This window comes from Pimephales promelas, chromosome 3, assembly GCF_988280905.1.
Source record: "Pimephales promelas chromosome 3, fPimPro1.hap1.1, whole genome shotgun sequence".
NCBI classification, from domain to species: domain Eukaryota; kingdom Metazoa; phylum Chordata; class Actinopteri; order Cypriniformes; family Leuciscidae; genus Pimephales; species Pimephales promelas.
Genome location: NC_142771.1, coordinates 34,538,560 through 34,553,467, shown reverse-complemented (window position 1 = coordinate 34,553,467; position 14,908 = coordinate 34,538,560). Strand labels below are relative to the sequence as shown.

The 14,908-nt window shown below is 41.6% G+C and overlaps 1 long non-coding RNA gene across 1 annotated transcript; it reads right to left on the bottom strand.

The window, feature by feature from the left end:
• Positions 1 to 1,053, bottom strand: LOC148982058 (uncharacterized). Its single transcript, XR_016150690.1, has 3 exons — positions 613 to 1,053; positions 407 to 482; positions 1 to 323 (listed from the first exon to the last, which is right to left on the bottom strand). It is a non-coding gene; the product is annotated as an uncharacterized LOC148982058 (long non-coding RNA).
• Between the last annotated feature and the right edge of the window lie 13,855 nt (positions 1,054 to 14,908).

The window sequence follows — 14,908 nt, the reverse complement described above, 5'->3', positions numbered from 1 at the left end:
TTCATATTATGATGTACACAAACCAATGATCCTTATATTTTCTGTTTTGTCATTATAATTGTTACATACAACTACGGTATCTTTCCATGATCTTGCATGTATTAAGTTTAAATTATATGAGCGACAGGTGCACTAACACTTCATAACATGAGGAACTCTTCATAACATCAGGAACTCTTCATAACATCAGGGCAGATGGAGAGGTGGAGGGTCTCATAAGGGCAGGTGGAGAGATGGAGGGTCTCATCCATGGCACCACTTCCAGGATTCAGCTCTGGGCTCCTCATCCTCAGTGCTCAAACCAGTCTGCAGACATTTTGATCCTACAAAAATGCACAAACATTACACAAAAGCAGTCATTTTAACACACAATATCATTTGATTTATGTATTAAATATAACCTTACTTTATATTTGAGTAAAATCCCTAAAACGAATGCTGCCATCATCTTTCCTTGCAGGTCCTGCTGCACCACAAAAGCTCTGCAGCAAATACACAGAAATCGAGACTCAGAAAAGTGTTGTAATTTCTCAGTTTGAAATTACAATCATTCAAATAAACTACAACTTAAGATTTAATAGATTTTGTTATCCATTTCTGTAGTATACTCACTCAAAGCCTTTGATGACAGCATTCAGCATCATGAGCCTCTCTCCACCGGATAAACACACGCGTGTTCTTCTGTCCCTGTAACATACAGACAAGATTCACATTATGAGCTCATCACTGCATTGACATGCTGAGGTTGATGTGTTAACTCACTTTTAATCCAACTTACATCCAACTCCTCAATATATCAACACTAATAAGGGACAAATTAAATATATATCATGTTTAGTTACTTTATAGATTTGTTTATTTACAGCACATATTTGTCTAATGTAAGCAGTGTAGACAACAGTGAATTATCCTACATAATAGCACACACAACGTTGCACTCAGATGTATTTTTCATGTTGGGATGTGCTCATCTGCAATACTCATACAATATTTTCCTTCCTGATGTAAACAGACATTTTAAATAAGCGTATTTAAGATGTATGGTTATGTAAATCCACTTTAGAAAGGTAACTTACGTGTACTGACTGGAGCTCTCCTATTAGCTATACATAATAAACATGTGTTTACAGCAAAATCACAACTATACTATACTGTCTAACTCCTTTAGACCTTCAACAGTTAAAACGTTTACTCTAAAGAAGTTTAACACAACCGATTTAAACACAATGGAACCTAGATTCTCCATTTTTGGACTCAGGTCTAGGTCACATGGCCCTCTATCAGAATCCAGAATTTCAAGAAGATTGGAGAAACGTATTTTTTTGCACCAAAAAAAATCAAAACATTGTCGTGTTTTTTTTCAAAATTTTGAGTTTCTCCAATCTTCTTGAAACTCTGGATTCTGATAGAGGACCATGGGACTTATACGTGAGTGCAAAAATGGAGGCTCGAGACCCTTCCAGAGCTGAGATATTGAGATCCCACGCAACATTTATGCCATTATAAATATCTCAATATCTCAGCTCTGGAAGGGCTGAGATATTGAGATATCTCCATTTTTGCACTCAGGTCTAAGTCCCATTGCCCTCTATCAAAATAAAGAGTTTCAAGAAGATTGTAGAAACTTATTTTTTCGCACGCAAAAATAAAAACGTAAGGGGTACCACTGTCGTTTTTTTTTCAGGTCGAATTTTTGAGTTTCGATATCTCAGCTCTGGAAGGGGCTAGAGCCTCCATTTTTGCACTCAGGTTTAAGTCTCATGCCCCTCTATCAGAATCCAGAGTTTTGAGAAGATTGGAGAAACTTCATTTTTCGCCCTTAAAAAAAACGAAAGGGGTACCACTGTCGTTTTTTTTTCGGGTCGAATTTTTGAGTTTCGATATCTCAGCTCTAGAAGGGTCCAGAGCCTCCATTTTTGCACTCAGGTTTATGTCTCCTGGCCCTCTATCAGAATCCAGAGTTTTGAGAAGATTGGAGAAACTTAATTTTTCGCCAAAAAAAAAAAACGAAAGGGGTACCACTGTCGTTTTTTTTTTTGGGTCGAATTTTTGAGTTTCGATATCTCAGCTCTGGAAGGGTCTAGAGCCTCCATTTTTGCACTCAGGTTTAAGTCTCATGGCCCTCTATCAGAATCCAGAGTTTTGAGAAGATTGAAGAAACTTCATTTTTCGCCCTTAAAAAAAAAACGAAAGGGGTACCACTGTCGTTTTTTTTTCGGGTCGAATTTTTGAGTTTCGATATCTCAGCTCTGGAAGGGTCTAGAGCCTCCATTTTTGCACTCAGGTTTATGTCTCCTGGCCCTCTATCAGAATCCAGAGTTTTGAGAAGATTGGAGAAACTTAATTTTTCGCCCAAAAAAAAAAAACGAAAGGGGTACCACTGTCGTTTTTTTTTTTGGGTCGAATTTTTGAGTTTCGATATCTCAGCTCTGGAAGGGTCTAGAGCCTCCATTTTTGCACTCAGGTCTAAGTCTCATGGCCCTCTATCAGAATTTGGGAAGATTGGAGAAACTTAATTTTTCGCCCAAAAAAAAAACGTAAGGGGTACCACTGTCGTTTTTTTTTCGGGCCGAATTTTTGAGTTTCGATATCTCAGCTCTGGAAGGGGCTAGAGCCTCCATTTTTGCACTCAGGTCTAAGTCTCATTTTTTTCTAAGTCGAGTTTTTTTTCGGGCCGAATTTTTGAGTTTCGATATCGCAGCTCTGGAAGGGGCTAGAGCCTCCATTTTTGCACTCAGGTCTAAGTCTCATGGCCCTCTATCAGAATTTGGGAAGATTGGAGAAACTTAATTTTTCGCCCAAAAAAAAAACGTCAGGGGTACCGCTGTCGTTTTTTTTTTCGGGCCGAATTTTTGAGTTTCGATATCTCAGCTCTGGAAGGGGCTAGAGCCTCCATTTTTGCACTCAGGTCTAAGTCTCATGGCCCTCTATCAGAATTTGGGAAGATTGGAGAAACGTAATTTTTCGCCCAAAAAAAAAACGTAAGGGGTACCACTGTCGTTTTTTTTTTCGGGCCGAATTTTTGAGTTTCGATATCTCAGCTCTGGAAGGGGCTAGAGCCTCCATTTTTGCACTCAGGTCTAAGTCTCATGGTCCTCTATCAGAATCCAGAGTTTTGGGAAGATTGGAGAAACTTAATTTTTCGCCCCAAAAAAAAAAAACGTAAGGGATACCACTGTCGTTTTTTTTTCGGGCCGAATTTTTGAGTTTCGATATCTCAGCTCTGGAAGGGGCTAGAGCCTCCATTTTTGCACTCAGGTCTAAGTCTCATGGCCCTCTACCAGAATTTGGGAAGATTGGAGAAACTTAATTTTTCGCCCAAAAAAAAAAACGTAAGGGGTACCACTGTCGTTTTTTTTTCGGGCCGAGTTTTTGAGTTTCGATATCTCAGCTCTGGAAGTGGCTAGAGCCTCCATTTTTGCACTCAGGTCTAAGTCTCATGGTCCTCTATAAGAATCCAGAGTATTGGGAAGATTGGAGAAACTTAATTTTTCGCCCCAAAAAAAAAAAAACGTAAGGGGTACCACTGTCGTTTTTTTTTTCGGGCCGAATTTTTGAGTTTCGATATCTCAGCTCTGGAAGGGGCTAGAGCCTCCATTTTTGCACTCAGGTCTAAGTCTCATGGCCCTCTACCAGAATTTGGAAAGATTGGAGAAACTTAATTTTTCGCCCAAAAAAAAAAAACGTAAGGGGTACCACTGTCGTTTTTTTTTCGGGCCGAATTTTTGAGTTTCGATATCTCAGCTCAGGAAGTGGCTAGAGCCTCCATTTTTGCACTCAGGTCTAAGTCTCATGGTCCTCTATCAGAATCCAGCGTTTTGGGAAGATTGGAGAAACTTAATTTTTCGCCCCAAAAAAAAAAAAACGTAAGGGGTACCACTGTCGTTTTTTTTTTCGGGCCGAATTTTTGAGTTTCGATATCTCAGCTCTGGAAGGGGCTAGAGCCTCCATTTTTGCACTCAGGTCTAAGTCTCATGGCCCTCTACCAGAATTTGGAAAGATTGGAGAAACTTAATTTTTCGCCCAAAAAAAAAAAACGTAAGGGGTACCACTGTCGTTTTTTTTTCGGGCCGAATTTTTGAGTTTCGATATCTCAGCTCAGGAAGTGGCTAGAGCCTCCATTTTTGCACTCAGGTCTAAGTCTCATGGTCCTCTATCAGAATCCAGAGTATTGGGAAGATTGGAGAAACTTAATTTTTCGCCCCAAAAAAAAAAAACGTAAGGGGTACCACTGTCGTTTTTTTTTTCGGGCCGAATTTTTGAGTTTCGATATCTCAGCTCTGGAAGGGGCTAGAGCCTCCATTTTTGCACTCAGGTCTAAGTCTCATGGCCCTCTACCAGAATTTGGAAAGATTGGAGAAACTTAATTTTTCGCCCAAAAAAAAAAAACGTAAGGGGTACCACTGTCGTTTTTTTTTCGGGCCGAATTTTTGAGTTTCGATATCTCAGCTCAGGAAGTGGCTAGAGCCTCCATTTTTGCACTCAGGTCTAAGTCTCATGGCCCTCTATCAGAATCCAGAGTTTTGGGAAGATTGGAGAAACTTAATTTTTTGCCCCCCCAAAAAAAAACGTAAGGGGTACCACTGTCGTTTTTTTTTCGGGCCGAATTTTTGAGTTTCGATATCTCAGCTCTGGAAGGGGCTAGAGCCTCCATTTTTGCACTCAGGTCTAAGTCTCATGGCCCTCTATCAGAATCCAGAGTTTTGGGAAGATTGGAGAAACTTAATTTTTCGCCCCAAAAAAAAAAAACGTAAGGGGTACCACTGTCGTTTTTTTTTCGGGCCGAATTTTTGAGTTTCGATATCTCAGCTCTGGAAGGGACTAGAGCCTCCATTTTTGCACTCAGGTCTAAGTCTCATGGCCCTCTATCAGAATCCAGAGTTTTGGGAAGATTGGAGAAACTTAATTTTTTGCCCCAAAAAAAAAAAAACGTAAGGGGTACCACTGTCGTTTTTTTTTTCGGGCCGAATTTTTGAGTTTCGATATCTCAGCTCTGGAAGGGTCTAGAGCCTCCATTTTTGCACTCAGGTCTAAGTCTCATGGCCCTCTATCAGAATCCAGAGTTTTGGGAAGATTAGAGAAACTTAATTTTTCGCCCCAAAAAAAAAAACGTAAGGGGTACCACTGTCGTTTTTTTTTCGGGCCGAATTTTTGAGTTTCGATATCTCAGCTCTGGAAGGGTCTAGAGCCTCCATTTTTGCACTCAGGTCTAAGTCTCATGGCCCTCTATCAGAATCCAGAGTTTTGGGAAGATTGGAGAAACTTAATTTTTCGCCCCAAAAAAAAAAAATGTAAGGGGTACCACTGTCGTTTTTTTTTTCGGGCCGAATTTTTGAGTTTCGATATCTAAGCTCTGGAAGGGGCTAGAGCCTCCATTTTTGCACTCAGGTCTAAGTCTCATGGCCCTCTATCAGAATTTGGGAAGATTGGAGAAACTTAATTTTTCGCCCAAAAAAAAAACGTAAGGGGTACCACTGTCGTTTTTTTTTTTTCGGGCCGAATTTTTGAGTTTCGATATCTCAGCTCTGGAAGGGGCTAGAGCCTCCATTTTTGCACTCAGGTCTAAGTCTCATGGCTCTCTATCAGAATTTGGGAAGATTGGAGAAACTTAATTTTTCGCCCCAAAAAAAAAAAAATGTAAGGGGTACCACTGTCGTTTTTTTTTTCGGGCCGAATTTTTGAGTTTCGATATCTAAGCTCTGGAAGGGGCTAGAGCCTCCATTTTTGCACTCAGGTCTAAGTCTCATGGCTCTCTATCAGAATTTGGGAAGATTGGAGAAACTTAATTTTTCGCCCAAAAAAAAACGTAAGGGGTACCACTGTCTTTTTTTTTTCGGGCCGAATTTTTGAGTTTCAATATCTCAGCTCTGGAAGGGGCTAGAGCCTCCATTTTTGCACTCAGGTCTAAGTCTCATGGCCCTCTATCAGAATCCAGAGTTTTGGGAAGATTGGAGAAACTTAATTTTTCGCCCCCCGAAAAAAACGTAAGGGGTACCACTGTCGTTTTTTTTTCGGGCCGAATTTTTGAGTTTCGATATCTAAGCTCTGGAAGGGGCTAGAGCCTCCATTTTTGCACTCAGGTCTAAGTCTCATGGCCCTCTATCAGAATTTGGGAAGATTGGAGAAACTTAATTTTTCGCCCCCCAAAAAAAACGTAAGGGGTACCACTGTCGTTTTTTTTTTCGGGCCGAATTTTTGAGTTTCGATATCTAAGCTCTGGAAGGGGCTAGAGCCTCCATTTTTGCACTCAGGTCTAAGTCTCATGGCTCTCTATCAGAATTTGGGAAGATTGGAGAAACTTAATTTTTCGCCCAAAAAAAAACGTAAGGGGTACCACTGTCTTTTTTTTTTCGGGCCGAATTTTTGAGTTTCAATATCTCAGCTCTGGAAGGGGCTAGAGCCTCCATTTTTGCACTCAGGTCTAAGTCTCATGGCCCTCTATCAGAATCCAGAGTTTTGGGAAGATTGGAGAAACTTAATTTTTCGCCCCCCGAAAAAAACGTAAGGGGTACCACTGTCGTTTTTTTTTCGGGCCGAATTTTTGAGTTTCGATATCTAAGCTCTGGAAGGGGCTAGAGCCTCCATTTTTGCACTCAGGTCTAAGTCTCATGGCCCTCTATCAGAATTTGGGAAGATTGGAGAAACTTAATTTTTCGCCCCCCAAAAAAAACGTAAGGGGTACCACTGTCGTTTTTTTTTTCGGGCCGAATTTTTGAGTTTCGATATCTCAGCTCTGGAAGGGGCTAGAGCCTCCATTTTTGCACTCAGGTCTAAGTCTCATGGCCCTCTATCAGAATTTGGGAAGATTGGAGAAACTTAATTTTTCGCCCAAAAAAAAAAACGTAAGGGGTACCACTGTCGTTTTTTTTTTTTTTTGGGCCGAATTTTTGAGTTTCGATATCTCAGCTCTGGAAGGGGCTAGAGCCTCAATTTTTGCACTCAGGTCAAAGTCTCATGGCCCTCTATCAGAATTTGGGAAGATTGGAGAAACTTAATTTTTCGCCCAAAAAAAAAAACGTAAGGGGTACCACTGTCGTTTTTTTTTCGGGCCGAATTTTTGAGTTTCGATATCTCAGCTCTGGAAGGGGCTAGAGCCTCCATTTTTGCACTCAGGTCTAAGTCTCATGGCCCTCTATCAGAATCCAGAGTTTTGGGAAGATTGGAGAAACTTAATTTTTTGCCCCCCCCAAAAAAAACGTAAGGGGTACCACTGTCGTTTTTTTTTCGGGCCGAATTTTTGAGTTTCGATATCTCAGCTCTGGAAGGGGCTAGAGCCTCCATTTTTGCACTCAGGTCTAAGTCTCATGGCCCTCTATCAGAATCCAGAGTTTTGGGAAGATTGGAGAAACTTAATTTTTCGCCCCAAAAAAAAAACGTAAGGGGTACCACTGTCGTTTTTTTTTCGGGCCGAATTTTTGAGTTTCGATATCTCAGCTCTGGAAGGGGCTAGAGCCTCCATTTTTGCACTCAGGTCTAAGTCTCATGGCCCTCTATCAGAATCCAGAGTTTTGGGAAGATTGGAGAAACTTAATTTTTTGCCCCCCCAAAAAAAAACGTAAGGGGTACCACTGTCGTTTTTTTTTTCGGGCCGAATTTTTGAGTTTCGATATCTCAGCTCTGGAAGGGTCTAGAGCCTCCATTTTTGCACTCAGGTCTAAGTCTCATGGCCCTCTATCAGAATCCAGAGTTTTGGGAAGATTGGAGAAACTTAATTTTTCGCCCCAAAAAAAAAAACGTAAGGGGTACCACTGTCGTTTTTTTTTTCGGGCCGAATTTTTGAGTTTCGATATCTCAGCTCTGGAAGGGTCTAGAGCCTCCATTTTTGCACTCAGGTCTAAGTCTCATGGCACTCTATCAGAATCCAGAGTTTTGGGAAGATTAGAGAAACTTAATTTTTCGCCCCCAAAAAAAAACCGTAAGGGGTACCACTGTCGTTTTTTTTTTTCGGGCCGAATTTTTGAGTTTCGATATCTCAGCTCTGGAAGGGGCTAGAGCCTCCATTTTTGCACTCAGGTCTAAGTCTCATGGCTCTCTATCAGAATTTGGGAAGATTGGAGAAACTTAATTTTTCGCCCAAAAAAAAACGTAAGGGGTACCACTGTCGTTTTTTTTTCGGGCCGAATTTTTGAGTTTCGATATCTCAGCTCTGGAAGGGGCTAGAGCCTCCATTTTTGCACTCAGGTCTAAGTCTCATGGCCCTCTATCAGAATCCAGAGTTTTGGGAAGATTGGAGAAACTTAATTTTTCGCCCCCCGAAAAAAACGTAAGGGGTACCACTGTCGTTTTTTTTTCGGGCCGAATTTTTGAGTTTCGATATCTAAGCTCTGGAAGGGGCTAGAGCCTCCATTTTTGCACTCAGGTCTAAGTCTCATGGCCCTCTATCAGAATTTGGGAAGATTGGAGAAACTTAATTTTTCGCCCCCCAAAAAAAACGTAAGGGGTACCACTGTCGTTTTTTTTTTCGGGCCGAATTTTTGAGTTTTGATATCTCAGCTCTGGAAGGGGCTAGAGCCTCCATTTTTGCACTCAGGTCTAAGTCTCATGGCCCTCTATCAGAATTTGGGAAGATTGGAGAAACTTAATTTTTCGCCCCAAAAAAAAAACGTCAGGGGTACCACTGTCGTTTTTTTTTTCGGGCCGAATTTTTGAGTTTCGATATCTCAGCTCTTGAAGGGGCTAGAGCCTCCATTTTTGCACTCAGGTCTAAGTCTCATGGCCCTCTATCAGAATTTGGGAAGATTGGAGAAACTTAATTTTTCGCCCAAAAAAAAAAACGTAAGGGGTACCACTGTCGTTTTTTTTTTCGGGCCGAATTTTTGAGTTTCGATATCTCAGCTCTGGAAGGGGCTAGAGCCTCCATTTTTGCACTCAGGTCTAAGTCTCATGGTCCTCTATCAGAATCCAGAGTTTTGGGAAGATTGGAGAAACTTAATTTTTCGCCCCAAAAAAAAAAAACGTAAGGGATACCACTGTCGTTTTTTTTTCGGGCCGAATTTTTGAGTTTCCATATCTCAGCTCTGGAAGGGGCTAGAGCCTCCATTTTTGCACTCAGGTCTAAGTCTCATGGCCCTCTACCAGAATTTGGGAAGATTGGAGAAACTTAATTTTTCGCCCAAAAAAAAAAACGTAAGGGGTACCACTGTCGTTTTTTTTTCGGGCCGAGTTTTTGAGTTTCGATATCTCAGCTCTGGAAGTGGCTAGAGCCTCCATTTTTGCACTCAGGTCTAAGTCTCATGGTCCTCTATAAGAATCCAGAGTATTGGGAAGATTGGAGAAACTTAATTTTTCGCCCCAAAAAAAAAAAACGTAAGGGGTACCACTGTCGTTTTTTTTTTCGGGCCGAATTTTTGAGTTTCGATATCTCAGCTCTGGAAGGGGCTAGAGCCTCCATTTTTGCACTCAGGTCTAAGTCTCATGGCCCTCTACCAGAATTTGGAAAGATTGGAGAAACTTAATTTTTCGCCCAAAAAAAAAAAAACGTAAGGGGTACCACTGTCGTTTTTTTTTCGGGCCGAATTTTTGAGTTTCGATATCTCAGCTCAGGAAGTGGCTAGAGCCTCCATTTTTGCACTCAGGTCTAAGTCTCATGGTCCTCTATCAGAATCCAGCGTTTTGGGAAGATTGGAGAAACTTAATTTTTCGCCCCAAAAAAAAAAAAACCGTAAGGGGTACCACTGTCGTTTTTTTTTTCGGGCCGAAATTTTGAGTTTCGATATCTCAGCTCTGGAAGGGGCTAGAGCCTCCATTTTTGCACTCAGGTCTAAGTCTCATGGCCCTCTATCAGAATCCAGAGTTTTGGGAAGATTGGAGAAACTTAATTTTTTGCCCCCCCAAAAAAAAACGTAAGGGGTACCACTGTCGTTTTTTTTTCGGGCCGAATTTTTGAGTTTCGATATCTCAGCTCTGGAAGGGGCTAGAGCCTCCATTTTTGCACTCAGGTCTAAGTCTCATGGCCCTCTATCAGAATCCAGAGTTTTGGGAAGATTGGAGAAACTTAATTTTTCGCCCCAAAAAAAAAAACGTAAGGGGTACCACTGTCGTTTTTTTTTCGGGCCGAATTTTTGAGTTTCGATATCTCAGCTCTGGAAGGGGCTAGAGCCTCCATTTTTGCACTCAGGTCTAAGTCTCATGGCCCTCTATCAGAATCCAGAGTTTTGGGAAGATTGGAGAAACTTAATTTTTTGCCCCAAAAAAAAAAAACGTAAGGGGTACCACTGTCGTTTTTTTTTTCGGGCCGAATTTTTGAGTTTCGATATCTCAGCTCTGGAAGGGTCTAGAGCCTCCATTTTTGCACTCAGGTCTAAGTCTCATGGCCCTCTATCAGAATCCAGAGTTTTGGGAAGATTAGAGAAACTTAATTTTTCGCCCCAAAAAAAAAAACGTAAGGGGTACCACTGTCGTTTTTTTTTCGGGCCGAATTTTTGAGTTTCGATATCTCAGCTCTGGAAGGGTCTAGAGCCTCCATTTTTGCACTCAGGTCTAAGTCTCATGGCCCTCTATCAGAATCCAGAGTTTTGGGAAGATTGGAGAAACTTAATTTTTCGCCCCAAAAAAAAAAAATGTAAGGGGTACCACTGTCGTTTTTTTTTTCGGGCCGAATTTTTGAGTTTCGATATCTAAGCTCTGGAAGGGGCTAGAGCCTCCATTTTTGCACTCAGGTCTAAGTCTCATGGCCCTCTATCAGAATTTGAGAAGATTGGAGAAACTTAATTTTTCGCCCCCAAAAAAAAACGTAAGGGGTACCACTGTCGGTTTTTTTTCGGGCCGAATTTTTGAGTTTCGATATCTCAGCTCTGGAAGGGGCTAGAGCCTCCATTTTTGCACTCAGGTCTAAGTCTCATGGCCCTCTATCAGAATTTGGGAAGATTGGAGAAACTTAATTTTTCGCCCAAAAAAAAAACGTAAGGGGTACCACTGTCGTTTTTTTTTTTTCGGGCCGAATTTTTGAGTTTCGATATCTCAGCTCTGGAAGGGGCTAGAGCCTCCATTTTTGCACTCAGGTCTAAGTCTCATGGCTCTCTATCAGAATTTGGGAAGATTGGAGAAACTTAATTTTTCGCCCAAAAAAAAACGTAAGGGGTACCACTGTCTTTTTTTTTTCGGGCCGAATTTTTGAGTTTCGATATCTCAGCTCTGGAAGGGGCTAGAGCCTCCATTTTTGCACTCAGGTCTAAGTCTCATGGCCCTCTATCAGAATCCAGAGTTTTGGGAAGATTGGAGAAACTTAAATTTTCGCCCCCCGAAAAAAACGTAAGGGGTACCACTGTCGTTTTTTTTTCGGGCCGAATTTTTGAGTTTCGATATCTAAGCTCTGGAAGGGGCTAGAGCCTCCATTTTTGCACTCAGGTCTAAGTCTCATGGCCCTCTATCAGAATTTGGGAAGATTGGAGAAACTTAATTTTTCGCCCCCAAAAAAAAACGTAAGGGGTACCACTGTCGTTTTTTTTTTCGGGCCGAATTTTTGAGTTTCGATATCTCAGCTCTGGAAGGGGCTAGAGCCTCCATTTTTGCACTCAGGTCTAAGTCTCATGGCCCTCTATCAGAATTTGGGAAGATTGGAGAAACTTAATTTTTCGCCCAAAAAAAAAAAAACGTAAGGGGTACCACTGTCGTTTTTTTTTTTTGGGCCGAATTTTTGAGTTTCGATATCTCAGCTCTGGAAGGGGCTAGAGCCTCAATTTTTGCACTCAGGTCAAAGTCTCATGGCCCTCTATCAGAATTTGGGAAGATTGGAGAAACTTAATTTTTCGCCCAAAAAAAAAAACGTAAGGGGTACCACTGTCGTTTTTTTTTCGGGCCGAATTTTTGAGTTTCGATATCTCAGCTCTGGAAGGGGCTAGAGCCTCCATTTTTGCACTCAGGTCTAAGTCTCATGGCCCTCTATCAGAATCCAGAGTTTTGGGAAGATTGGAGAAACTTAATTTTTTGCCCCCCAAAAAAAAAACGTAAGGGGTACCACTGTCGTTTTTTTTTCGGGCCGAATTTTTGAGTTTCGATATCTCAGCTCTGGAAGGGGCTAGAGCCTCCATTTTTGCACTCAGGTCTAAGTCTCATGGCCCTCTATCAGAATCCAGAGTTTTGGGAAGATTGGAGAAACTTAATTTTTCGCCCCAAAAAAAAAACGTAAGGGGTACCACTGTCGTTTTTTTTTCGGGCCGAATTTTTGAGTTTCGATATCTCAGCTCTGGAAGGGTCTAGAGCCTCCATTTTTGCACTCAGGTCTAAGTCTCATGGCCCTCTATCAGAATCCAGAGTTTTGGGAAGATTGGAGAAACTTAATTTTTCGCCCCAAAAAAAAAAAACGTAAGGGGTACCACTGTCGTTTTTTTTTTTCGGGCCGAATTTTTGAGTTTCGATATCTCAGCTCTGGAAGGGTCTAGAGCCTCCATTTTTGCACTCAGGTCTAAGTCTCATGGCCCTCTATCAGAATTTGGGAAGATTGGAGAAACTTAATTTTTCGCCCCCCAAAAAAAAACGTAAGGGGTACCACTGTCGTTTTTTTTTTCGGGCCGAATTTTTGAGTTTCGATATCTCAGCTCTGGAAGGGGCTAGAGCCTCCATTTTTGCACTCAGGTCTAAGTCTCATGGCCCTCTATCAGACTTTGGGAAGATTGGAGAAACTTAATTTTTCGCCCAAAAAAAAAAAACGTAAGGGGTACCACTGTCGTTTTTTTTTTCGGGCCGAATTTTTGAGTTTCGATATCTCAGCTCTGGAAGTGGCTAGAGCCTCCATTTTTGCACTCAGGTCTAAGTCTCATGGTCCTCTATCAGAATCCAGAGTTTTGGGAAGATTGGAGAAACTTAATTTTTCGCCCCAAAAAAAAAAAACGTAAGGGGTACCACTGTCGTTTTTTTTTCGGGCCGAATTTTTGAGTTTCGATATCTCAGCTCTGGAAGGGGCTAGAGCCTCCATTTTTGCACTCAGGTCTAAGTCTCATGGCCCTCTACCAGAATTTGGGAAGATTGGAGAAACTTAATTTTTCGCCGAAAAAAAAAAACGTGAGGGGTACCACTGTCGTTTTTTTTTCGGGCCGAGTTTTTGAGTTTCGATATCTCAGCTCTGGAAGTGGCTAGAGCCTCCATTTTTGCACTCAGGTCTAAGTCTCATGGTCCTCTATAAGAATCCAGAGTTTTGGGAAGATTGGAGAAACTTAATTTTTCGCCCCAAAAAAAAAAAAACGTAAGGGGTACCACTGTCGTTTTTTTTTTTCAGGCAGAATTTTTGAGTTTCGATATCTCAGCTCTGAAAGGGGCTAGAGCCTCCATTTTTGCACTCAGGTCTAAGTCTCATGGCCCTCTACCAGAATTTGGGAAGATTGGAGAAACTTAATTTTTCGCCCAAAAAAAAAACGTAAGGGGTACCACTGTCGTTTTTTTTTCGGGCCGAATTTTTGAGTTTCGATATCTCAGCTCAGGAAGTGGCTAGAGCCTCCATTTTTGCACTCAGGTCTAAGTCTCATGGCTCTCTATCAGAATTTGGGAAGATTGGAGAAACTTAATTTTTCGCCCCCAAAAAAAAAAACCGTAAGGGGTACCACTGTCGTTTTTTTTTTTGGGCCGAATTTTTGAGTTTCGATATCTCAGCTCTGGAAGGGGCTAGAGCCTCCATTTTTGCACTCAGGTCTAAGTCTCATGGCCCTCTAACAGAATCCAGAGTTTTGGGAAGATTGGAGAAACTTAATTTTTTGCCCCCCCAAAAAAAACGTAAGGGGTACCACTGTCGTTTTTTTTTCGGGCCGAATTTTTGAGTTTCGATATCTCAGCTCTGGAAGGGGCTAGAGCCTCCATTTTTGCACTCAGGTCTAAGTCTCATGGCCCTCTATCAGAATTTGGGAAGATTGGAGAAACTTAATTTTTCGCCCCCCAAAAAAACGTAAGGGGTACCACTGTCGTTTTTTTTTTCGGGCCGAATTTTTGAGTTTCGATATCTCAGCTCTGGAAGGGGCTAGAGCCTCCATTTTTGCACTCAGGTCTAAGTCTCATGGCCCTCTATCAGAATTTGGGAAGATTGGAGAAACTTAATTTTTCGCCCAAAAAAAAACGTAAGGGGTACCACTGTCGTTTTTTTTTTTTCGGGCCGAATTTTTGAGTTTCGATATCTCAGCTCTGGAAGGGGCTAGAGCCTCCATTTTTGCACTCAGGTCTAAGTCTCATGGCTCTCTATCAGAATTTGGGAAGATTGGAGAAACTTAATTTTTCGCCCAAAAAAAAACGTAAGGGGTACCACTGTCGTTTTTTTTTCGGGCCGAATTTTTGAGTTTCGATATCTCAGCTCTGGAAGGGGCTAGAGCCTCCATTTTTGCACTCAGGTCTAAGTCTCATGGCCCTCTATCAGAATCCAGAGTTTTGGGAAGATTGGAGAAACTTAATTTTTCGCCCCCCGAAAAAAACGTAAGGGGTACCACTGTCGTTTTTTTTTCGGGCCGAATTTTTGAGTTTCGATATCTAAGCTCTGGAAGGGGCTAGAGCCTCCATTTTTGCACTCAGGTCTAAGTCTCATGGCCCTCTATCAGAATTTGGGAAGATTGGAGAAACTTAATTTTTCGCCCCCCAAAAAAAACGTAAGGGGTACCACTGTCGTTTTTTTTTTCGAGCCGAATTTTTGAGTTTCGATATCTCAGCTCTGGAAGGGGCTAGAGCCTCCATTTTTGCACTCAGGTCTAAGTCTCATGGCCCTCTATCAGAATTTGGGAAGATTGGAGAAACTTAATTTTTCGCCCAAAAAAAAACGTAAGGGGTACCACTGTCGTTTTTTTTTTTTGGGCCGAATTTTTGAGTTTCGATATCTCAGCTCTGGAAGGGGCTAGAGCCTCAATTTTTGCACTCAGGTCTAAGTCTCATGGCCCTCTATCAGAATTTGGGAAGATTGGAGAAACTTAATTTTTCGCCCAAAAAAAAAAACGTAAGG